This window comes from Cervus canadensis, chromosome 8 (genome assembly GCF_019320065.1).
Source record: "Cervus canadensis isolate Bull #8, Minnesota chromosome 8, ASM1932006v1, whole genome shotgun sequence".
Classification (NCBI taxonomy): Eukaryota; Metazoa; Chordata; class Mammalia; order Artiodactyla; family Cervidae; genus Cervus; species Cervus canadensis.
In genome coordinates, this window is record NC_057393.1 from 85,871,728 (window position 1) to 85,897,920 (window position 26,193).

Consider the following 26,193-nt stretch of genomic DNA (forward strand, 5'->3'; position numbering starts at 1 on the left):
TCCCATGGACGGAGGAGCCTGGTGGGCTACAGTCCATGGGGTCACAAAGAGTCGGTCACGACTGAGCGGCTTCACTTTCACTTTACTCCTCATATGATATATAAGAAATGTTGACACATCCATATTTTCCTGAGTAAAAAAAGTTCAACTACGGCAACTCTGAAAGCAAGCCTTATCAATTGCATCCTCCTTTCTTCCACACACAATATAGATATGTTCACAAAAGCACACACCTTGTATGAGGAACACTGTCGTCTATGGAATGCATAAAAACTGTAAGAGCTGTCCTTTACTTGAGCGCATTCTATCAGCAGGGCAATGGGTCAAAGAGCAACACTTTGCTATCACTTGTCCACACCCCCATGAGGAAACTGAGGCTTGAGGAATAAGTAAATTTTCTGAAAAACAAGAAGCTTGCAAACAACAGACTTGGGATTTGAACCAAGGGCGCTTAATGACCACTGGGCTGTGCTATCTCCCAGTGAGGTTTAAATGGTTATCTTGGTCAATGACTCAAGACCTGGGATGTGCAGTGGAGTCACAGGGCACACTGTTGCTATTTGCTGACTGGTACCCATCTTCCCTGAGTGACTCAGTGAAATCCACACATCAGGGCCTGGGAAAGGATGTGGGAAGAACATACATCCCCGGAGGCTTCTGCATCAGAAAACCACCTGCTTAGATGCTTCTTTGTTCATCAAGAGGCTTTCTACAGCAGGGAGTAAAACGTTTACAGTCAGAGGATTCCCCTGGCAATCCAGTGGTTAAGACTGTATGCTCCCAAGGAAGGGGACATAGTTTCAATCCTTGGTCAGGGAACTAAGATCCCACATGTAACGTGGAACAACCAAAATTTTTTTAAAAAATGTTTACACTCAGGCCCACCCTTTGCAGTGGGGGCACTCTGTAAACAAACTATATGTGACCTTGTCAGTGGGTCTCAAACACAGGTCACCCTTCACGCAGCAGTAAGCCCCGGCTCCATCCTCCACGATGTAAGGAGTGAGGATGCCCTGAGGGGTCGACTGTGCGGGGGACTGGACTGAGGGAGCCCAGAGCCCCTGCTTTCTCTATTTTGAGGTACTTAGAAAATGCAACTGGAAAAAGGAAATGTGTAAATTGGAGAGAGATGAGGAGAGAGAGAGAGGGAAAGGAGAGGGGATTGACTTTGGAAATTATCAGCCTGTCAAGCTAACATATGGAGAAATACAGCAACCACTGATCAACCTATCAAGCAGTCAGTGCTGAAACAGGATGCTAAGAAAGTCCTGAGCTGCACAACTATATAACAAGCCAAGCTTTATGGACCAACACAACTTCCTGCTGAGGCAGAACAGCAGAAGATAAGATACCCATGAGATCAGGATGGGAAACTGTAGAAACTTTGCCTCCATGCTTTGTGGAGACTGAGCTGAGAAGCTGGGCCTGGGTCTTAGATGCTTGGGCAAGGCTTAGTTAGACTCCCTGCAGTTTGCTTGGGAAAATTCACCCAAACTTTAGGAACATCTTGTTCTTTCCTGGTGAGTCCTATGGTAAAGAATCTGCCTGCAACGCAAGAGACTCGGGTTTGATCCCTGGGTTGGGAAGATCCCCTGGAGAAGGGAATGGTTACCCACTCCAGTGTTCTTGCCTAGAGAAACCTGTGGGCAGAGGAGCCTGGTGGGCTACAGTCCACGGGGTTGCACAGAGTTGGACACAACTGCAACAACTTAGTACCACACATCCTGGGCTTCAAATAAAGATACTGCTGTAATCTATACAGCATTGTACAGAAAAGTACACATAAGCACAACCGCTTGTAAATGAGGCATGCATGTGACAATGTACGCCAGAAATTTGAACTAACTTATGTGATTGGATATAACAACTCATGTTCCCATCTTTTAAAGTTCCCAACTTGGAAGTTGGTGCTTAGGGGCCTTACTGTAAATATCTGTTCACTGACCAAGTCATTAATGCGTGAAAAATGGAGTGTTTAGTCATAACTCTGCACCTCACTACTTAAAAGCCAAACATGGTGTCCGCATTTTTGATTTGGCAGGAGGACATTTGTCATTTTAAAGGAATGTGCATGAATAACAGAACCTTAAAATTAATATTTCTGACATTAAAAGCAATACAGGTTTGTTGCAGAAAATTCTTAAAATACTGCAAAATATAAATAACTGGGAAAAATCACCTGTAATCTTATAATCCTGCTGCTTAGAGACAGTGAGTCAACACTTTGGTGTAGTTCTTTCTGATTTTTTTTTTCCGTATAGGCATGTGTGTGTGTGTGTGTGTGTGTGTAGAGAGAGAGACATAATATATATTTAAAATTATAACTGTGTGAAATATTTTATTGTGAATCTGCCTATCTCACTCAACAGATTGGGCATTTTCTTTTCTCAACAACCATTTCTAAACGTGTGGCTTTTAAACATCTATACATCATTCCATCATATGAATGGACTATGACTTATTTAACCATTTTCATATTTTTGTTCACTGAGTTTGTTTCCCACTTTTTCAGTAAACAGGCTTATTCATCCATCATTTCTGATTACACAGTTAGGATTATTGAGATAAATATCTAGAAGCAGAATTACTAGTGCAAGAGATATAAGCACTTTTACAGTTCTTGTTACATATTTCTTAAAATATTTTGAAAAACTCTTTTTAAAACACAGGACTAGGACCTAAAGGAAGTTATGGAAAGAATTGACAGGTTTTTGGGTTTTAGTTTGTTTTTGCCTTATTGCCTCATTTCCTTTAGCTCAGACCAGCCTGTTTGTCATTTCTAGAAAGGTAGGAAAGTAGGAAATAAGAAAGTATAATGAGAAGGACTTATCAAAATAACATCCATTATAATAACTAAATCTCAACTTACCTAAAAAGCAGAAAAGCGTATTTATCTTTTAGAGATGGATTCTAAAATCCATCCTGCTTACCATATTTCCCCTGTATCTCAGGTGCCCTCATCTGAGAGACTCTTCTATTATCTGGGGTCTGTGTTGCCTGGCCCACATTTGAGGAAACGTGACCCGTGATTCAAGAGCACTCTGATCCACCCTACATAGAACCAGGAATTTCTCTGTAGGGAGGGGATTTCAAGGCTCGACACATACTAAAATCAAAAGCCTATTGTCTCAAAAAAGCAAATAAAAATATACAAGAAACACTGATTACATTAGATTAAAAATTGTAGATTACTTCCTGACTCTGTATTTCTACCCACTCATCCCAGCCTTCTAGCAGTCTTCAGAAATAACAACGGGTATTTGAGTTACAGAAAAAGTTGTTGACTCCAAGAAACACAATAATGGTCATCTTTTAATGCGGTGTTTGCTTTGTACAATTGTTACTTGAATTTAGGGTCATTTCAGCTTTTTCTTTTATACAGTGAAAAATTGTTTGCTGTTTCCATTTAAAAGGCATGTAGGATTTCTAATTGTATCTAAAGGCAGCTTTTGCTTTTCTTTTTTCCTAAAAATTTTCTTTGCCATAGCATGAAATATACCCATGTTAATCATGAATATGCTCTTCTCCTTTCTAGCGAAGTTGAGATTTAATTATTATAATGGATATATTTTCTTAAGTCCTGCTCATTATACTTTCTTATTTCTTACTTTCTACTTTTCTCAAAAACCTTGTCAAATTTCCCTGGTAGTCCAGTGGTTAAGACTTAGCACTTCCACTGCAGGGGGTATGAGTTCAACCCTTGTTCAGAGAAGTAAGATCCCACATTCTGTGGGGTGTGGTAGGAAAAAAAAATAATAAATAAGATAAATTCAAAAAATAAAAACTTTGTCTTCCACATTATACAAAATCTATTCTGAAAAACTTATGCAAAACAATTTAATATTATATACGAATCAAGTCACCAAATATATTCCCATACATTTCAGGAACTTAGGCATATACATATCCCTGCTACTAAATCATAAAATCAAAGGGAGCAATGAATTTAGCTGGGGCCTTGGGATAGTAACAATAAATCCCTCACTTGGGTAAAGAAATTGCAGTCCAAAGAAGTAAAAAGTCAGTTACTGAGTCTTTGGGTTTGTTATTCAATCAAGGATATGGAATAGGAAAAATAGTAAGCATAATAACTAACTTCTTTACAGCCCTATACAGTTTATAAAATAATTTCACACTCAGCACTAAAAGGTGCCTCAGTTCCAGGGTTTCAGCAAATGAAAACTCCCACAGTTTCTATTTCCCGCCAAGAGACCCATGTGGCTGATTTTACATCTGGTATTATTTCACTGAGTGGTTGCTGCTGGTGAGGGCACCCTTCACCTAGAGCCTCAGGAGGTATTTAAGATGAACTCATGCACAAAAGAGTTATCATTTTAAGTGGGCTGATTTTAAATGGAGAAGAACACACTTTGCCCTGAAAGTTTAAAAACTGTAGCCACATCTGAGTAGCAGAATAACAACATCAGGGGGATTTTCAGATTGAAAGAAAGATGGGACTGATCACATTTGCCCCTGAGGGGCTCCAAGGACCAAATTAGAAACCCAAGGTCATGTCTTACAGAGTCCAAGAGTAGATTCCCCCAGTGAAGGTACTGGACCTGATTTCTGTGCCAGTTACGTATTTTTTTTTTAAGATTTTTTTTTTTTTGATGTGGACCATTTTTAAGACTTTATTGAATTTGTTACGATACTGTATCTATTTTATGTTTTGGTTTTTTGACCTGAGGCATGCGGGATCTTAGCTCCCCAACCAGGGACTGAACCCACATCCCCTGAATTAGCAGGTAGGTCTTAACCACTGGGGAAGTCTTGCGAGCTTGTTGCCATTGTTCAGTTGTTCAGTCACATCCAATTATTTGCGACCCCATGGACTGTAGCACACCAGGCTTCCCTGTCCTTCATTATCTCCTGGAGTTTGCTCACACCCATGTCCATTGAGTCGGTGATGCCATCCAACCATCTCGCCCTCTGTCATCCCCTTCTCCTCCTGCCCTCAATCTTTCCCAGCATCAAGGTCTTTTCTAATGAGCCTGCTGTTTGTATCAGGTGGCCAAAGTATTGGAGCTTCAGTCCTGCCAGTTACCAATCAATTAATGGAGTCAGTCAGTCAGTCAGTGTTAGTCGCTCAGCCATGACTCTTTGTGACCTCTTGGTGGAGCCCAGCAGGCTCCTCTGTCCATGGAATTCTGCAGGCAAGAATACTGGAGTGGGTGGCCATTTGCTTCTAGATGGGAATCTTCCCAACCCAGGGATCAAACCCGGGTCTCCTGCAATTGCAGTGGATTCTTAACCATCTGAGTCAACAGGGAAGTCCATGTATTAATGGAAAATGATGATACTTAAGTGATAGTGTGAAATAATGTGAATCACTCATCTGACATACATTCTCTCATTGATTTGGTCATATTTTCAACCTGTATCGAGCACTTCTGGTTTCAGGCACAGAATGAGGGACGCAAAAGAGAAGAGATATGGTTCCTGCCCTAAAGCACCCCCAGTCTCAGGGGTGGGGCCTCACACGTGCAGCCACATCTAGGGAGCCTCTCAAATCCTCAGGGAGCTGCACCTCCTTTGGGGAAAGTGGCATCTTTCATTATAACTACTTGGGACAGATCTATGGTGACCTTTTCATGCACTTTACTCTTTAGTTGGGTGTATTAGGTTCCTAGGGCTGCCATTACCAAATTGCCACCAGACAGAGTGGTTCAAAGCAGCAGAAATTTATTCTCACGGTCCTGGATTCTAGAAGTCCTTAATCAAGGTGTCAACAGGGCTATGCTCTCTCTGAAGGTTCTAGGGGAGAACTTGCCCCATGGCTTTCTCTCAGCTTCTGGTGTTGCTGGCAACCTTTGGTATTTTTCTACCATGTGGACACATCACCCCAATCCCTGTTTCCGACATCGCATGGCACGCTCCTCATGTCTCCTCCCTTCTCGTGCAGACACCAGCCACACCAGATCAAGCCCATCCAGTTTCCATCTCATCTCACCTTCAGTTGATTGCATCTCCAGGAACCTGGGACTTTCACAGGTCCTGGGATTAGGTACTTCAACATATCTTTTTAAAAGGATTTTATTTATTTTTATTTAAACATTTATTTATTTGGCTGTCCCAGGTCTTAGTTGCGGAATGCAGGACCTAGTTCCCTGGCCAGGGAAGGAACACAAATCCCTTGTATGGGGAGCGCAGGGAAGTCCCCAACATACATTTGAAAGGACACCATTCTACCCAGAACACAGGACTTTGCTACATCCATATCTTTTCTCAGCAGAGACAGTAATAAGACACTTGTTATTCCCCTTTGAATGGCAGGCTGCAGTTTCTTATGCCTGGGGTCGACAAGCAACCAGAAAAGTCTAGGTGTCTTGAGCTCTGGAGTGGACCACAGATGGTTAAAACACTGTGAAATGTGTTTTCGGGGCTAAGAGGACAGAAAAGCCTAAAGCAGACCTTCAAGTAAGTGACATTTCATGCACCCCTCTCTCTTTCGTCTTTATGTGTCCACAGCACATTAGCCTTCATTCTAATGTCTTTTTCTCCTTGTTCCAGTGAAGCAGCAAACAGCGTAAAAGGGCTGAGCACCTGCTGTAAATTAGGTGTCACCTGGCGCCCCCCCATCCATTTGAACCACTCACTGCTCATTCTCGGCGACGGGGGTTGTGGCCACGGCCTTGATGGATCCTGTTTTGCTTCTCTTAATTGAGTCTGAATGGCCTACCTGTGAAAGCTTTTATTTAGGCAGCAGAGTGCACATCTAGGTTCCATTTCAATCACTGGCATTGGAAGTGTTTCCCCCTAATGAACACACGCTCATAAAGAATCCAGCTTGGCCTGTGGTGCTGTGCCCCCTGGCATCTGTAGGCAGATTGGCAAATCCTAGTCCCAGCTGGCAGAGCACTATATAGCCAGCCCTCCGCACTTCTCATCTGCGCTGCAGCCTTTCTGCAGAGGCGATAACATACACGGGAGCTCCTTCACTCCAGCATGGCTCTTTCTTACACAGGGGTTTTTCTGTTGATGTTATGTGATGTTCTGCTGGATTCATCATAAATGGGAAATTGTGGTGGACTCAAGTTGGAGAATCCCATGGGCAGAAAAGCCTGGCGGGCTACGGTCCATAGGGTCACAGAGTCAGACAACGACAATCGACTTAGCATGCATGCGCAAAACCACTTCACAGAGGACAAGAAAAGAAAAGCACTCTCTTTCCCCAGGCAAAAGGTGTTGGTCCCAAAAGAAGCTAGTCTTCCTGGAAAAGGCTCTGCAAAACAGGCTTTCCTGCAGCTGGTTACCCCCAGGGTAGAGGCAGGAAGGTTTCTGCACAAAACTGTAGGAAGAATGGCTATCTTTTCTTGCCATTGGAAGTTGTGTCTAAGTTTCTTATAGCAAGTGACACTTCGCTGGGTGTTATAAAAACATGTTCATCACAGTCGCTACTACTTAATATGAGTTGCAAGGACAAGTGTGTAAGAACTTTCTGGCAACTCAAGAAGTACATTTTATTTTTTTTACTATGTATTTTTATTTATTTATTTGGCTACACTGGGTCTTAGTTAAGCCACTGCAAGATCTCTAATTGCAGCATGAGAACTTTAGCTGTGGCATGTGGAAGTAGTGCCCCTGACCAGGGGTCAAGCCCTGGGTCCTCTGCATTGCAAGCTTGGAGTCTTAGCCACTGGACCAGCAGGCAAGTCCCAAGAAGTACATTAAAAAATTTTTAGATTGTTTTACAGGTGAAAGTAAACAAATATAGGTTATAAGAGAGCCTTTGGGGAGGAATAGCCATCCTCCTACCAACCAGAAAAAGTTTCGTGAAGGAATTTTTTAAAATCTCTATATACTGGGAGTTGCCTGGAGGCCTAGGTGCTCCCGGTTAGGATTACGTGCTTTCACTGCCATGGCCCTGGTTCAACCTCCTGTCAGAAAACTGGGATCTCACAACCATGTGACCAAAAACAAGACAAAAAGTCTATATACCAGTAATTTAATAAGAAATTCAGTCTACGGTCAAGACTCTCAGTTGCAAGTGACTGGAATACAACTCAAATAAAGGGCAAAGTTCATGTCCACAGAAAAATGCAGGAGTAGACTTTCAGGTGTAACTAGTCCTAGACCTTCACAGAAAGTGTTCAGGAATATGTCTCGGGGCTTCAACTTTGCCTTCCTCTCTCTTGCTTTCATTCACATTCCCATCTTTCAACAAAATACTCACCAGAAGCTCTAGGCTAAACTTATCTTGATTTAACTACCCAAGAAGAGAGTTTCTCTTTCCCAACCCTTCTAGTACAGCTCCAGGGGCTAACAGTCTTGGCTTCCATAGGCTTAGCTTGCAACATACCCGCATTCCTGAAGCACAAAGCCTGGTCAGCATTCTCATTGGTCAGACTTGGAGCACACACCCATCTTGTGGCTGAAGGGGAATAAGTCCCACCAAGGACTGAGAGTCAGGGAGGTTGTTTCCAAAAAGAATACTTGGGTTCTCCTATCGCGGGAAGAAATGGATGTCAAGCAGGCAAAAGGAACAGATGCCCATGACACTATTTGAAAATAATGTAAATTGCTGTGAAATTCTGATTAAAGAACTACAAAATTAACCTCTGCTTTTAAAGTAACTTTAAAAGAGGTCACCTTGCAGTTTCTTTTGTAGAACTTCTGAGTGCTTTGCCACTAGTAACCAACTTAGCAATAAATGAAACAAAGTTGTCCAGGAACAGTTCCTATAACTCCTGAGTCCTTCTTTCAGGGATAAGGGTGAGAAACAGGTGTAGATTAAAAATAAACAAAACAAGAAGTTTTATAGTGAAAGTTTTCTATTTTCACATCATAGTTTCAGCAGAAAAAAGTCTGTTTGGCTGAGTTATTTTTGAAAAGAGAGCAGATCGAAAAGGAAGAGATAAAACTGTTATTTGAAGTTGATATGAATGTTGATGTAGAAAATCCCAAGAAATATTCCAATAAAACTCCTAGAAAGAATAAGTGAATTCCATAAACTTGCAGGATACAAAATCAACATACAAAAATCAATCACATTTCTGCATATTAACAATAAACATTTGGAAATTAAAATTAGGATATAATACATCTTTACAATCATTCCAAAGAAAATTAAATACTTAGGTATAAATTTAACAAAATATGTACAGAATCTGTATGCTAAAGATTACAAAAAGAGATGAATAAATCAAAGAAGACTTAGACATATTGTGTTCATGGTTTGAAAGACTCAACATAGTAATGACTTCAATTCTCCCTAAATTGATCTATAGGGTTAATTCAGTTTCTATCAAAATTTCAGTAAGGTTTTTTTGTAGACATACACAAGCTTATTCTTAAATTTTTACACAAAGGCACAGGACCTTAAATAGCTAAAACAATCTTGAAAAAGAAGAATAAATGGTGAAACATCACTTTACCTGATGTCTACTATTTATCAGTGTGGTATTAATGGAGAGATAGACACTTAGATATGTAAACCAGCAGAGAGGACCCACACAAATATGTCCAAATGATTTTCAACAACGGTGCAAAAATGATTCAATAAAGGGATGATAGACTTTTCAACAAATTGTCCTGGAGCAACTGGGAAAAAAATTGTCCAAAAAAACAAAAAAAAATGAACCTCAACCTTAACCTCAACACCTTAGACAAAAATGGACTTAAAATGGATCATGAACAAATATAAAACATAAATCTTTAAACTTATAGAAAAATATTTTGAGGGCTAGTTAGGCAAAGATTTGACACCAAAAGCATAGTCCATTAAAAAAAAAAACTTAATATATTGGACCTCAAATAAAAGAATAGTTTAAACAAGAAAGAGATTTCTCTAACATGGAAGTTTTGTGAGAGGGGTTGGGGTCCACAACTGGCTGAGCAGCTCCAAGTCCATCAGGAATCTAATCGCTCTGATCCATTTTCTTGGTGAATGATTTCTGTCTGCAAGGTAACAAGATGGCCAGTGGAATTCCTGCCATTATGTCTGAGTTCTAGACAGCAACAGAAGGAAGACAAAATATTCCCCTTCCCATTAAAATCAGCTTCCTTTAAGCAGTCTCTGCAAAGTCATACAAAAGTCATTCAGCTTACATCTCGTTGGTCAGAACTTAGTTACCTGGCTACACTCAGCATGTGGAGCTGGGAAATAGGGTCTCCTGCTTCTGATGTCTGTTTCAGTAAGGGACTTGTAGATTATTATTGTAACCCCAAAACGATGAATGGCTCAAACATTCAGAAAAAAGAAAGTCCAAAAGACACTCTTGTTAGCAGGTAGTTCTCCCCCAGGCAGTGATCGAGGGACCCAAGTTTCTTCCGGCTTGTGCCTCTGCCATCTTCAGCACTTACCTTCCAAATTCTTCTTACTTGTCTGCATCAAGCTCGAGAAGCAGGGAAGAGCATGGAGAACTGGCAGGGGAAGCTTCTGAAGGTCAGAACCATAAGTGACACATACCATTTCTACTCACCAATGACCAGAACTCGAGCATGTGGCTTTATCAATAGCTGGCAGGAAGACTGCAGCACGGTGCCCAGGAAGAAGGTTTGGGTTGCTGACTGGTGACTAAGGCAAGGAGCCCAACTGAAAGTGGGGCCTCTGTTACCAAGAAAGAAAAGAGGATGGGCACTGGGAAGCAGGGAGCAGTTGCTGTCATTGCATGCAAGAGTGTGGCCCAGGTCACCAGTTGCACTGAAGGGCTAGTAAGCAAATACCAATATCTTCCAGCAATGAGATGCCATGCTCCAGAACACCAAGCTGACACAGTCGTACCACAGATATTGTTTCAGGATGCCCACCACAAACATCTCAAGAAGTTTTCAGCCCCCAAAATGTTCTTCAAATAAACTTACTATTTTGGGGGACTTCTCTGGTGGTCCGGTGGCTAAGACTCTGTGCTCCCAATGCAGGGGGCCCAGGTTCAATCCCTGGTCAGGGAACTAGATCCTGCATACTGCAACTAAGACCCAGCGCAGTCAAAAAAAAAATAAATATTAATAAATAAATAAACTTACTATTTTGGAATTAAGCATTCTAATTTTATTACTTTATCTTCTTAATATTATAGAAGGCTTTTTAATGATCTACATGTGCTCCATAATCTGATGTTAAGGCTTTTCAGAAATTCAACCAGGTTGGGGTATATAGACAACAACAGAGAAATATACTATCAATGACTAAATATTACTGCAAACCCAACTGAAGAATTCCTGGTTGTGCACATACAATGTGTTCATTTTGAGATACTAGTTTTGTGTTCCAAATTTCTGTTTTCATTATACATTTATTGATTTCTTTGTTTTTAATATTGTTTTATTCCATTTATAGAATATATGGCTTTGCAAGAGAAAAAAAGATGAGTGAATCCATATGTGAGCTCAATGCTTATACGTATTATATCAGTTCAGTTCAGTTCAGTCGCTCAGTCATGTCTGACTCTTTGCCACCCCATAAGCTGCAGCACGCCAGGCCTCCCTGTCCATCACCAACTCCCGGAGTTTACCCAAACTCATGTCCATCGAGTCGGTGATGCCACCCAGCCATCTCATCCTCTGTCTTCCCCTTCTCCTCCTGCCCCCAATCCCTCCCAGCATCAGGGTCTTTTCCAATGAGTCAACTCTTCGCATGAGGTGGCCAAAGTATTGTATATATGTCACCAAATAATCAATCCCTGGTAAATGTTTATAATGAGGTTCTAGAAGGGTTTGGTGGTTCTGACACAGACATAGAGAGCTGAAAGGATCTTTAACAATGTAGAGGGAGAAAGAAAAATGCAATTGACAGTAGGAAAAGAATGAGTAGATTTTGATCTTTACAAAGCAACCGAAAGTAGTGTTAATTCAGCCTTATGTTCATGACACTTTTAGGGACCCATGAAATTATTTTAACCTTGATTTCTTTTTTTAATTTTAAGTCAGAGAATAGTTGATTTACAGTGTTGTGTTAGTTTCAGGTGCATAGCAAAGTGATTCAGTTTTACATATATCCATTCTTTTTCAGATTCTTTTCCCACATAGGTTATTACAGAATATTGAGCAGAGTTCCCTGTGCTATAATCTTAGTTTCTTTTAAAATCAAAAGAGAAAAAAATAAAATAAAATCAGAAGAGAGAAAACAATAATACAACAGTAGCTGTAAAATAATTCAGTCTAGATTATATTTGTCTTTATACCACTACTGTTGCAGGATTTAATCTTTAATTTTTTTTTTAATTGGAGGAAGGAAACCACAAAGGCAAAAATGGCCACAGCATTTCTGGAGCCACAAAAGTCATAATGCAGCCCTGGCGATGACAACTGATTTTGTTTAGGTTCATGTATTCATAACAGGTATTCCTGGAGTATTTTCATATTTTAAATGTGTACATTACCCAAGACAGTCTTTAGTTTTCTAATTTTTTCTATTTGCACTGATCCCTCAGAGGCCTCATCCATTTCCGTGCTTTTGTTCACTGTAAATGACTTCAGAATCTTTGAATGTCCAAATGCTCATTGGGCCTTGCTGCTTGCAGATATCATCACTGGCTGGAAACTAACCAACACATTCCCTTGAGTTCATCCTCCCTGCTGTCAGCTCTCTCTCTCTGTTTTCCTGTGTAGTAGAGTTACTACCAGTTCGCAGACATTTAAGAGCCAGCCTTGGGATGTCTCTTCTTTCATACCATTCTCTGAAGACCTTGTGGAGCCTTAAGTCCCGTGCACATTGCTGCCCCCGCTTGAGCCTGGCTGCCCACGCCTCCAGCCCAGATTTCCTGGCCTCTCATCAGGGTTCCTGGCACAGGCACCTGGCCAACTTCTTCGCAGCCCGGCTTCCTCCTACTAAACAATTCCTAACCTACCTGAATTGATCTTACCACTGCGTTCACTGTCTTCTCCCTGCTCTGTAACCTACCACTTCAGCCCAAAGTCCTTCCCGAGTTTTTAAGCCCCTGCTCAGGGGGACTTCTCCATTCTGACATCAACACCCATCAAAGGCAACAATGAAGGAGTCCTCCCGCTCTCCCACAAACTGGTTTGCGGTCTTTGATTTTTGTTGTTGTTTCTGTTGGTTGGTTGATTGGTCGGTTGATCTGGCATCACAGCATGTGAACTCTTAGCTCCCTGACCAGGGATTGAACACTCACCCCCTGCATTGGAAGCACAGAGTTTTAACCACTGTACGTTCAGGGAAGTCCTAGGTTTGCAGTCTTTGCCTTTTGTTCACACACTCCCATTCACTCAGTAGTCTGGGGGCCGGGGGGACGACAGCCCTGTCCCAGGCACGGCCACCTTAGATGTCCCTCACCTCCTGTCCCAGCCCTATACAGCTCTCAAAGCTCAGGCCAGGTCCCCATCCACTTTGCCCCAGGTCCACACATGATCACTGGTCCGTTTCCTCTGAACCCCCAGGCAGCTTGTAGACAAGTCCCATAATTTAGCTCTTAGTTGTGTATGTGGCAGGGGATTTCCTGATTAAGTTATGCATGCTATTTGTCTTGACTTTTGTGAAAGCAAAACTCAGCCTACACCAGACATCAAATGCAAGGCTGGGCTTGGGTGCTGACCCACTAATTATTAATTACTGTGCTGTGCTGCGCTAAGTCACCTCAGTCCAGTCTGACTCTGTGACCCTATGGATTGTGGCCCGCCAGGCTCCTCTGACCACGGGATTCTCCAGGCAAGAATACTGCAGTGGGTTATCATGCCCTCCTCCAGGGTAATCACTATATTTCAGTGCTTTCTGTTCTCTGACCCAGACACTTACTGTGCTAAGTAGGCACTTTGTACACACTTACCTCTGTGAGGTTGATATTATCGTCTTTTTTTTACAGGTGGGGAAACTGAAACTCAGAGAAATTAAGTGACTTGGTGAAATTTCCATAGTTGCTAAGTAGCTAAACTTGAATTTAAGTCTAGGTATGATGTTATCAAAAATGGTATGTTCACAACCATACCTAAGTAATGGGTAATTCTTTAAAAAAAAAAAATCATGCACAGTTGACTTCAGAAAATGTGTGGATGTGTGTATTTAAGGGGAAGTTGGCTTCTCTTTTCAAGTTATAAGCTATTATTTCAACTAACCTTGATTCTCCTAGGTGCAGGTTTCCCGGGTGGTTCTAGTGGTAAAGAACCCACCTGCCAATGCAGGAGGCATGAGAGACGTGGGTTCGATCCCTGAGTTGGGAAGATCCCCTGGAGGAGGGCATGGCAACTCACTCCAGTATTCTTGCCGCGAGAATCCCATGGACAGAGGAGCTTGGCAGGCTACAGTCCATAGGGTCACAAAGAGTCAGACACAACTGAAGTGACTTAGCACACACACACTCCTAGGTATAGAGCCTTTTTTTTTTTTTTTATCCCCCGCTGAGGTAGCCCTGCACAGCTGTGGGGATTCAGGGTGAGGTTGAACTAAGTATGAGTTATCATACTTTGCTGTGTTTGAGACAGAAACTTTATTTTTTAAATGCATCTTCTGGGGTTCTACCTCTCAGATAATATGATTCACTTGTGAAAAGGCATCTTACATACCCCCAAGAGCAACTGTTTTCAGATGAACTGTGTGTGGTTTTGGTATCTGGGAGACTTAATTCTTAAGTCTATTTTCCAAATAACGTGAAATTCAGACTTTAAAAATGCCCCTCACACACACACACAAGTTGGAAACCTGAAACAGGTTCTATTTATTTATTTATTTGGGAGATTCAGTTTAACTATTGTTATTGTTCAGTCACTCAGTTGTATCTGACTCTTTGCGACCCCATGAACTGCAGCACACCAGGCTTCCCTGTCCTTCACTATCTCCTGGAGTTTGCTCAAACTCATGTCCATTGAGTCAATGATGTCATCCAATCATTTCATCCTCTGTTACTTCCTTCTCCTCCTACCTTCAATTTTGCCCAGCATCAGGGTCTTTTCCAATGAGTCTGCTCTTCACATCAGGTGACCAATGTACTAGAGCTTCAGCTTCAACATCATCCTTCCAATGAATATTCAGGGTTGATTTCCTTTAGGACTGACTGGTTTGATCTTGCTGTCCAAGGGACTCTCAAGAGTCTTCTCCTGCACCACAGTTCGAATTTCAAGTCTCAAATGAAGAAAAGGATGGATGACAAGTCAGGCAATCTTAAAGAGTTTATGTCCCTGTAGCAGAGATTCCAGCAAGAGCAGCAACAGCTCCCATATCAGGAAAACAACATGAAAGGACAGCGATGAGGAAGTCCTTGAACATCACAGTTCAAGGCAGTTTTATGTTTACTGAGCATCTTCTGTGTGCTGAGTACTAAAACCTCCAGCCTGGAGAAAAATGTGGTGTGGGCAGAGAACAGATAAGACTCATGCATAGGGACTTGTTAAGTTCTTAACTTGTCTAAGTTCAGCAGGTCCAGGATATTACTTTATGAGCCAAAGTGAGAAAAAAAAAATTCAAGGAGTGATAGTGGTGGATGACTCAGAAAGGATTCAAGATAAGAGTTTCTTAGAGATGGTCAGAATGAGGTCATTGGCAGCTTGAGTGATAACTACTTCCTGGAGTGGTGGGTGTGGAGGGGTGCTGAGTAGCAGGGGTGGTTCCTCAAGTAAGATCTTGAAGTCTGGCTACAGGAGGTACAAGAACTGGTTGGTTTTAGAACAAGCACCTGCTTCAGCTTAGTCTGGAAACACCTCAGATGACAAAAGCCAGTGTTAATGGGGGCAGGCTGTATGCCTTACACTTTTCATGTCATCGAACCCCTCTATCAACCTTTGCAGTAAGTACTGTTTTTATACCCATTTCACAGGTAAGGAAATTGAGGCACAGAAAGTTTAAGTGGCTCGCCTATCACATAGCTGGTGAAGCGCAGCACAGGAATGAGAGCCCTGGTTCTTGTCCTCCAGGTCCTGTACTCCTAAGTGCTGGGTGATATTTACCCATACTGAGTAGTCTCTGGACATATCAGTAAATCTCAATTCATTTGTCACTTGGTCTTGTTGTTGTTTCCACGTCAACTAATGGAAGCAAGTGAAGTACAGGAGAGCAATTTGCCTGTGTTCACATAGAAAGATGGCAGGAGAGAGAGGCACCCATCAGAGTAGAGTTACTCTCACAGGACTTAAAGGGGCTGGACACAGGGGTCTTGAGCTTTTAGCACTGTGTGAAACAGCTAGACAGCCCAGATGAACCAGGGACTCTGCATCCATTAGAAAGAGCAAACTTTCACGGACTTCCCTGGTGATCTAGTGGTTAAGACTCTGCTTCTACTGCACGGTGCGCAGGTTCGATCTCTGGTTGAGGAACTAAGATCTCACATGCCATGCAGCACAGTAAAAAAAAAAGACAACAGCCATTTAGCTAGTCTCCAGCCCATACCCACCTCTGCATTCCCGATGACCCCCAAAAAGGAAAGCTATATTTGAGAAGAAATGACTTTTTTTTCGCTCCCTGGATATTTAGAAAATGTTGGGGTTTCAAAGCCTTTCCCCAGGCCCAGATGGATGGAAAGTTCATTTGAAACCAGTAACATACTACCTAACATTATTTTTAATATATATTTTAATAATATACTAATAGTATATAATAATTATATATAATAATACAGTATTATACTAATAATGTATGCATATATATTACATATACACATACACAGATATGTACATACACCCACACAAAATGCATTGGTCATCTTGGGTTTAGCTTTGAGTTATTAAAAGGAAAAACACAGCCTAAGCATAAAGGGCTGTAATTTGCTTCTTTTTATCCTAAGTTAAGGACATTGCTTTATCAGCTTGGAGTGTGTGTGACTGACCTATTGGCCTTTCTCTGTCCAGTAATGAAAATATGTGCTTTGAAAATGTGTGTACATGGGTAAAGAGAAAACTGGAAGGATAATTGTCATAATGATGGGGTAATAAAATCAGGCCCTGAATTTTGTGACTATGGTCATTGCTGCTTCTACAACTGTCACAGCATAAGGAAAATGGTGTGAAACATCCATTGAGAAGTTGAAAGGAGACCTTATTGTCTGTTGAAGAAAAACTGTGGTATCAGCTTTGGCTACGCCATGAGGGCCACAGTTGAGGATAAAAGGGGTCTACATGTCTCCCTTCCCAATGCCATCTGTGTTGTGCATCTTTAAAAGGGATGTGTTGGGAGTTATGTTGTGGTCCAGAGGTTAAGACTCATGCTTGCACTGCAGGGGGCGTAGGTTTAACCCCTGGTTGGGAAACAGATCCCACTGCCACTGTGTGGTGTGGCAAAAAAAAATTAAAATATGTACTGGTTATAGTGCTTAAGTCCTAATACTATGTAAGTATTCTAGAGGAACTTACTACTTCTTTTTTTTTTTTTTTTGGCTTTCCTGGTGGTTCAGATGGTAAAGAATCTGCCTGCAATCAATCCCTGGGTTGGGAAGATTCCCCTGGAGAAGGGAATGGCAACCCACTCCAGTATTCTTGCCTGCAGAATTCCACAGACCAAAGAGCCTGGTGGGCTACAGTCCACGGCGTCGAAAAGAGTCGAATTACAAACTTCACAAAGTTTTTTTTTTAATCATTTTGAATGATTGCCTCCTAATTTATCTTTTGTAAGGGATATAGCATTCCATACAAAATGTTTTTAAAGCTCAGTAACAGACATGAATGGTTATTAGCAATAAGACATAATTACTCTGGAGAATCAACATGGAGAATCACATATGGCCTTCCGCTGTTTTGGAAGTCATATTGGGCAGGGAGGCACTGCTATTAAGGCCTCAAGGCTGTGCCTTTACCTGTAAAAGTCAGCTCCTCGCGGTGTCCTGGTCTGGAACCCAGACTGCCTGGCTTTTCTCCTTCAGTTCAATCTGTGTCACTGTGCAGCTCAAAAATGCGCTGAGGTCATGTGTGGTTAAGACGAGAATTTACCATAGTCATTTTCCCTCCTGACCTACCTATTATAAGACAGTCTACAGTGATTTGCAAACTTTGTTTTCTTTCAGAAGGCACAATGGGCTGCCATCTACTGGGCTCCACCGAGGATAGGGGAGTGGAGAGTGGGAGGGAGGCAGGGGGCGGGCGTGGAATCCTGACCTCAGAGGGGGCTGTGGGGTGGTGCCGCCCTGCACACACGATCCCTAGGGGCGCCTGAGGATGCAGCGCTGGCTTCGGTCCAGGTACATTGGAGGCAGTCCTAGAAGTAAGAACATCCATCACGCTTAGTAAGATCTTAGGTTGTAACGGCTGCCTTGCGCCTGCAGACATTTTTTATACAACTCACAATCCTGAAGAAGCGCTCTTTCTGCCTCTGCGGCCATATGTTTTTCCAGCTGGACCTCCACCAGTCTTCCGCTCTCCAGAAAGTTCTCATTCATTCAACCCAAGGGTAGCTCAATGGCTTTTCTGAGGACGGCTGGAAGTGTCAGCAGGAGTCCTGGCCACAGGGAAAAATCAAGCTACCTGGGCTTGGAGGAGACAAAGTTCTCAACTTGGCAGTCTGTGTCTTCAGATGCTGTGTTTTCCTCACTCAGTTTAAACCTGGAGAAAAGTAAATAAACACATTGAAATATGTGAAAAACATTCTTATTAGCATGCTTTTTTTTTTTTTTTTCCTTCTGTGATTGAGACTTCCTCATCAAACCCAACAGTGGGAAAATGAAAGAACAGCTTTTGTCCTAAGACTAGAATCCGCCCACTTATTTACTCTGATTAGCCAGTGACCTCTGGACCCTGTTTTCCATTGTTCATCTTCTATTCACCTGGGGAACTGGGGTTGTTTTTGCTTTTCCAGATGCTGTTTTTCAGATTGGTTGATACGATGGTTGGAGTTACAACTCTCTGATACCCTTTGGAGTTCTGGCCAAAGGGCCAACGTTCACTTTTCCTAATTCTAACCAAGTTGCTGGGTCTTTGCTATTCAGACTTGGTTGCTGCCCTCTTGGTTATTTTTCCTTGGAGTGAGTTTAGGATTCAGTTCCTCATCCTCAAAAGCCCTAACTGGAAAGAAAATCGATCCCACATTCCCTGTGGAAAACTCCTTGAAAAAACCCACAGGGAATTGAGCTGTTATGGATAAAGCTCTTACTTTTATTGACATATTTATACTTGATTTACACAGAAACGAAGCCCACTTCTTTACTTTAATAGCGTCCTCATTACTTGCTGGTTAGTCTCTGACTACACTTTCCGTTGCCTCCCCACCATTGATTGCCCCTCCTTTGCACAACTGTTTTTTTCCAAGCCATCCCCTTGTCGGCACTTGTGTAGGTTTAAAGCTTTTCGCATCACCTGCACACTACAAAATATGCAGGACCAAATGATGTCTCAGATAACACAAAGAGGTCTTAGAACACCCCACACTAGCAGTATAAAATCCAAAATCCTGATAGTATTAGTTTGGGGAGACCAATTAAATTCAGGGATTCCTATGAAATTGTGCAATCTGAATCAGTATTTTTCAAAGCAGGCAAGAGAGAGCAATATTATGAGGAAATCACACTGATTTTCACTTTCTTTCTGGTTTGTTGGTTTCACAAAATGCTTAAATAAGAATAAAATTACAATATTTCTAAATGGATTGTGTAACTGCTCTGAAGCTTGACAATACACCTCCCAACACTCACAATAATACAAGTGGCATATATCTGGTGGGTTACCCATTAAACGACTGTGACAGATCGTATTTCTGGTTAATTGTTAGTTCCTTATGACCTTAGACTTTGCCTGTGTATTTAATAACACCATCTGCTGCCTAGGGTAGCAATGCCACCTTTTAACATGAGGATTACTGTTCTTACTTCGTAAACAACCGTGCTCCATCAGAGGTGTTGAAATTCTACCATAGAATTATTTAAATTATACTACCTATGGAAAGCTCAAAAAAAGAAACTTGACTTTCTTGCTTCTGCTAGCTTTATGGGCTTCTCCTAAAATGTCATAATTTATATACCATAATAAAAGCATAAAAAAGATTTACAAGTTGTATTCTTGATCTGCAAAATGAAGTATTTTAAAAAGAACTCTGACTCTGTTGTGCCTGTCTTGTCTGTCTTCTTCCAGGCTAGTTTCTCACTGCATTATCTCTGGGAAATTTCCCAATAAAACAGACAATTAAAAAATAATTCCCACAGAATAAAATGAGATGACATCTTTTTTAAAAAATCATCACCCAAGACCATGCATCTCTGTTCTGGGGCATGTTAAGAATCCTGCTGGTGTTCAAGAAATATGAAAACTTCTGTTACCACGTGGCCTATGATAGGGTAAACGTGGACGGGGTTTTCAGTGGGCCCCTTTGTTTGGGACCCACAGATGCCCCTGGGAAATGAACTCTTGGTGGTCAGAGTGAGGGGTGGAGGGGGTCAGAGTGTCTACTTTAACTTAACCAGGCCCATGCTGTACAGTACACTAATTTAGTGCAATTCTCCAAGTCATGAATCAGAACTGCCTAAAAACAGAGGCTCTCTGGAGTGGGAGAATTGTCTTGCACCTAACCTGTGTCTCCTGCGGGCAGGGGAAACTGCATCTTTCTGAGGCAGAAGAAAGAAACACCATAGACTTGTTCATTCATTTATTTGTCCTTTAATCCACTGTTAGCCTTGATTCCAAAAGGAGCTGAGGGGAATGAAAATTATTGCTTAATTTTACTAGGGAAATGAAAAAAGGTGAAAACTTTTCCCCAGTCGCTGTAATTTTTCATTCCTTAACATGGTGACACTTTTAAACAGCAGGAGTGAGCTTCAGAGAATAAAGTATTCTAGGTAGTGTGTGTATGATTTTTTAACTGAGGCTGGAAAGACTGAAGGCAAGAGAAGGGGACAACAGAGGATGAGATGGTTGGATAGTATCACCAACTCGATGGACACAAGTTTGAGCAAACTCGGGGAGAAAATGAAAGACAGGGAAGCCTGGAGTGCTGTAGTCCATGGGTTTGCAAAGAGTTGGACATGATTTACTGACTGAACAAATGACAAGGCTCATAGAATTGATCACTATAAATCCAGCACTCACACAACCTACAACTTTATGCTAAAGTGTGGATACTTCACAGAGTATGAGTTTGTTGTTGTCTTTTAATTACTTGGAACGGGAGAGGTTGGCCTGAACACTGATCACATGAGAATAATCAAGAGGTTGTCTGCCAACAGAAAACCATTTCAAAAGTACAGAATGTAGAATTCAGAGCCTAAACCACTTGATAGCATCCCCAAAAGGCATGTCCTAACATGTTTTCAGTGTAAGAGAGCTTCAGCATTCCAGGCTTTTAAAAGAATGTCTCCTGTTACAGCTAAAGGGAGCTGCTTGTCCTTTTCCACACTCTGAATTCATGGAATCTGGAAGTCTGATTCTGGAACACTCATTTTCAAATAAATTGAGTCATCTTTATATGAAAACTAGAGAACTTGGCTTTTTTCGCCTGTTTTTGAAGAATAGTTGCAATGAAACAACAACCACATGTAAATGCTTCCCACCATCACATTTTTTAAAATTTATTTTTTTTGGTTGCACTGGGTCTTCATTGCTGTTCTCCAGCTTTCTCCAGTTGCCATGCATGGGCTTCTCATTGTGGTGGCTTCTCGAGTTGTGGAGCACAGGCTCTAGGAGCATGGGCCTCAGTAGCAGTGGTACACGGGCTTAGTTGCTCCGTGGCACATGGGATCCACCAAGATCAGGAATCAAGCGCTTGGTCCCTGCACTGGCAGGTGAATTCCTATCCACTATACCACCAGGGAAGTCCCCACCACGATTTCTGAAATACGCAGAACTGATGAAGCTTCATTAAGTTTTCTCATAATCAGAACCAAATAAATGAAAGTTGTATAGAAAGCCACAAGTGTAACATTTCACTATGGTTAACAAAAGCACAACAAATTTCAAACCATCAGAATTCCTAGAACTTACTCTCACAACATCCTTCATAAATTCAGTGTATAGCCAGCAAAGAACCACACAGCTATTAAGCAGTGGGATCCTGGGTGAGAATACAAGAAAACCTCAAAACAAGTTTCCACATCCTGCTGACCTATTCAGCCAAAAGCTGGTCAGTGTATGGAATTGTTGTCAGGTTTTGTTTTGTTTTTTCCTTCTCTTTTCTTCAACTGTGGCCCTCTTGAGTAATCTGAAGAGCCTGTGGTTAGTATACTGAGTTTTGCCCACCACATATATACATATATATCAGTCTCTTGTGGAAAGAAAGATTTTCTATAATCTTTGAGACACTTTAGTAGGGCATATTAACGCTGATACAGATGCTTTTCCCCTGGCTAACTTAAACTAAGTATAGACTGTGGTTTAGACATTCCTAGCCTGGGATCTGAGCCCAAACCAAGCAGACATATTCTCAGATGATACGATGATCTGGGAGCCATTTAACCTCATAATTTTATCCGATGGCACAAAGCCCCCAAATAGCGAACAGGCACTTACAGTCATGTTTCTGCATTGTTTTGTGATTCCATATGGGTCAGAAGAATGTTGGGCTTGGGTTTGCCACATTCTCCTTGTTTCCATTATCCTCACCCACCATATGAAGGGTCAGAGCAGAAATGGCATCAAGTTCAAAATTCCCTCTTCCAATCAAGAAAAACACAGACCCAGAGTGTTCCAGTGATCTGTCTCAGGTCCCAGCTGCGCAAAGAGAACCCATGGTCTCACAGACATCTCCTGTGCAGACATGTACATGTATGTAAAAGAGAACCTGTGAAAGAAATAGAAATAGGAGGCAGCCCACCAGTGGGCTAAAGAAAGAACTGCAGTTTGGGAAACCTGAATTCTAGCTGTTGTTCGACTATATATTCCTTCATCTCAAGGCAAGTTCCTTACTGTGCTGGTACCTCAGTTCACCAAGTCAGTAAACAGATGCTGATGTCTTAGTCATCATTAAGGATAATGAATTGGTCTGCTAAGGCAAATATAGATAGTAGGTAGGTAGGTAGATAAATGGAAAGAAAGAATAAAAGCAGTCTGAAAAACATTCACAATCTAGCTACTTCTTAAATGCTAAAAGATAACAGCCCCTAGGAAGTTCATAAGTGCTAGCTCCCAGGTATGTTTCAGAACCAACTTTATCACTCAGGAATTTGCTTAAAGGGCTGAGGAGGCTTGCCAACTAGCCCATCAAAGTTCATTTGTATTTGCATTTTAGCTGTCTGTAACAAGCTTTTTAGTAAACATGTTATATTTAGTCAGTTACTTTTAGGAAATCTATTTCTCTCTTTCTGTCCACCAGCGGTCTTTTGCTAGGGCTCAAACCCAGGCTATCTGCTCCCATGGATTTAGTTTTCTTCTTCCTGTTATGAACTTCAGTTCTGAGTGTGAATCTGAATTCTCTCCATGGTTTTGCACTCCCCTTGCCAAAGAGGTATCACCACCATGTGGGCCCAGGAATGGATGTGGTGCCAAAGCAGATTGACATTCACTCCAATTAACAAATTACAGCCCACAATCAGGCTTTTAAACTTTCCTTTCTTTTCTCCTTCCATAGGGAGTCAGTTCTCTGTGTCTCCTTTACACACAAAACTGACCAAAAAAAAAAAAAGTTAAAGTTCTCAAATGCTTATTGTTAATATTTGCATCTCTGGATATCACTGGGCTATCACCTACATATATAATTGCTTTAAATAACATTACTTTGTGTGTGTTTGCTAAACACATTAGACCAGGGCAAGTTAGTCGCCAGAACAAATTACAGAAACCCCTATTGGTAGAGGGCAAATTTTCCTATTGATTGGCATTCTTTTGTGAAATATATTTGCATCTCGTCAAGAGAAAGTCAATCTAGCTCATACTGGCTCCCTTCCATTTCATAAGAAATACAAACAATAAAAATGAAACTTCATTTGAATAAGTTACAGTCACTTGGCTTCTGAGAGCCCCTTCATAATGATGAAATTCCATGAAACATCTGACTTCATGGTTTTTTCTCCTCAGTGCCTTGTAGCCCTGTTGTATTTACCTGTCTGCATGCAGAGTAGCCAGAATTGGAGTCCTATACAAATAATTATGATTTCATGAGACTTCTCTTTTTGTTTTTAGGGAAATAGGGCATAAAGAGTTGGAGGTGCAGTATTTCAATTTGGTGAGTAACCAAACCATTTCCTCGCTCAACTAAACCCTAAAAACGAATTTTATATCCAAACACCAACATCAATTTTTATCTGTAGTTTATAAATTCTAAGTTTCACCAGCATAAAAGGGTCTACCATTTAAGGAGTTCCATACTAGGCATGGCATGGTGGCAAACTGACTCACTTCTACCATATCTCTCTATTTGTTGTGACTGTTGACTTTTCTTTGGATCTCCTGTCCTATGAATTATACTAGAATCTTGTTTCCTATAAATACGGGTATAGATAGGCAAATCTTAACATTCTTTTTGTTAACACTCACAAATGTTAACATTCTTCTTCTAGGCCTCTAAACTGTGCATACATTTTTTTTAAAATGCAAAACGTATTTGTTCCGGACTATGAGTGTGTGTATTAGTCACTCAGTCATACCTGACTCTTTGTGACCCCATGGACTGTAGCCTGCCAGGCTCCTCGGTCCATGGAATTCTCCAGGCAAGAATGCTGGAGTGGGTAGCCATCTTCCCAACCCAGGGATTGAACCCAGATCTCCTGCATTGCAGGCAGATTCTTTACCGTCTGAGTCACCCATTCTAGACTATATTGTTAGACAAAAATACTCATACCTGCATTTCAGTTCTGGCACTCATCTTTAATGTTATTGTAAGAAAATCACTTAATTTTTCACCATTTTAGGTTTTCAGCTTCTGAAAAAGGACAAGAATAAAATTTACACTCAAAATAACTTTTCTGAATGCCCATATGAAAGCAATAATAAACATAAAGCTATCACATCATGCTTAACCTTTCAGAATTGTAACATCTTCTATTTTTTTCAGTCCCCTTATTCCTGAATGTGTATGTAGGAAAGTTACCTTTTTAAGTAGGCAAGCTAATGAGAGAAAGTGTATTATTTTATTATGTTTAAACATTATCTTTAAGTTGGTTTGCTCTTTTGTTAGTGTCTTCCCCCTGGTATCTTTTAAAGGATTTCAGTGAATGTCTTAAATAGAGGTTACACCCGCATCCAGATATTATTCCAGAAAAGTGCATTTCATCATGCTCTTTCCAAAAAGTCAATAGGAGGGTTCTGGCATCAAATGGCTGTTGAATGCCTTCCAGTTCTCCTCCAAATTTCCTTGCAGACTGAGCAAGTGTGTGACCTCAATCTCTCCTTTATCTGTATTTTTCACTTAGCTCTTTAAATTCTGACATAGTCAGTTGTTAATCTACATCAAGGCCCCAAATTTTACTGTATGTGGGGATTGTACCTATGTTTACACACAGGCTGGTGACTAACAGCTTCTGTGTGTAATATGTGGATGATTGAGCGCTTCTGTGATTTCCTAGACCTTCCACACAGAGTTTATCTCCTCCATATGCAGAAGTCTCTTTAGTATCTGAACGTTTTCTGCACACAGGGGAGGTAGGCTATAGGGAGAGGTCAGAGGGAATGTATTTCTAAAATAGCATATTTGCAATTTGAAAACCAGTAGAATTGTCTCATAAAATGGTACTGCTTAGAAGGAAGGTGCTCATATCTATTACAGAAGGTTCTTTTATGTCATGACTCTCCATAGTATGTCTGGATGTGTCATATAAACAAATATGCTCAAATATGTATTTATAACTTTTTCAAAGTGGAAAGCCTTGAATATCACACATGCTCTTCCAGTCTTAGGATACTTCTGGCCCAGTACAGGGAGCCTAGGATGGTAGCCACAAATATTCAGATGCCACATGGCTGCATTTTTTTTTTTTAAACCTTCAAATATACCAGGGTCAGAGTTTAAGAAGTTTTAGTTAGGTTGAAATATCATGCTATTAATAGAAGCTGCACTCTAAAGAATGAAGGCTGTGATTCCATGCGTGGATACAGGGTGACATGAAGCAACTCAGCAGTCCCTAGAAATACCACCTCCTGGACAGCACCCACACACTGCTGGGGACGGGGGGTCATCGATCTCCCACAGCTGTGTGTCCTCCAGGCAGAGTTCCATCAGGGTCGTCTGGTGAGAATCATTTCTTTACACCGCCCTGTCATCTGCCAGTACGGGGCTGTGGTGTGTTAACAAGAGCATCTCAACTGGAGTGAGCTCCAGGGTTCAGATTCATATTTTAGATGTTTAATGCTCACTCAGGGGAAACCTGTGCAGGGGCTGGATTTGTTCTACCCACTGAGCTACTGCTTAGAACTGCTCTGTTTGGCTTACCTTCAGTCACTTCCCTAATGCCAGTTTTGGAGAGTAGC

The 26,193-nt window shown here is 41.4% G+C and overlaps 1 long non-coding RNA gene across 1 annotated transcript; it reads right to left on the bottom strand.

Annotated features, from left to right (window-relative positions):
- Window positions 1–17,431: 17,431 nt before the first annotated feature.
- LOC122446630 lies at window positions 17,432–24,359 on the bottom strand. Its single transcript, XR_006270941.1, has 2 exons — window positions 22,470–24,359; window positions 17,432–18,414 (listed from the first exon to the last, which is right to left on the bottom strand). It is a non-coding gene; the product is annotated as an uncharacterized LOC122446630 (long non-coding RNA).
- Between the last annotated feature and the right edge of the window lie 1,834 nt (window positions 24,360–26,193).